Source organism: Fukomys damarensis, unplaced genomic scaffold (assembly GCF_012274545.1).
Source record: "Fukomys damarensis isolate Sample0158 unplaced genomic scaffold, DMR_v1.0_HiC HiC_scaffold_23, whole genome shotgun sequence".
NCBI lineage: Eukaryota > Metazoa > Chordata > Mammalia > Rodentia > Bathyergidae > Fukomys > Fukomys damarensis.
Window position 1 is genome coordinate 63183535 of NW_022900935.1, and position 455 is coordinate 63183989.

The following is a 455-nucleotide window of genomic DNA, read 5'->3' on the forward strand; positions in this document are numbered from 1 at the left end:
GGCGCCTGGAGGTGCGGGAGGGAAGAGGCTCAGAGGGGCTGTGGTTAGACGCTTGGGTTTTCTAACTGAACATTAACCGCAGGTGGTGCAGACGGCCGCCCTCAAGTTCGCAGGCCACGCTGGGGGAGGTGTCAGGGAGTATATCAGAAGGTGGACATCAAAAGTTTGGCTCAGGTCCTAGAACAAATGAGGAAACAGGCACAGAGGGGCCCTGTGGGCATGGCGCCAACCCCATGAACAGTGACCACTGCCGCTGGCTTCGGGCCATTTAACCCACTCGTGGCTGTCCACCGTGTCCTGAAGCTGGGCGGCGCGGACCCGGGTCTGAGAGGTAGGTAGGGGACACAGTCCAACATGTTGGGCGCCAGAGCTGGGGACCGCATCCTCCGGGCCCGGTGCCCTTGGCCGCTGAGCGGGGAGGCGGGCGAGACTCGCGTAGGGCCCCCGTGCTCCGC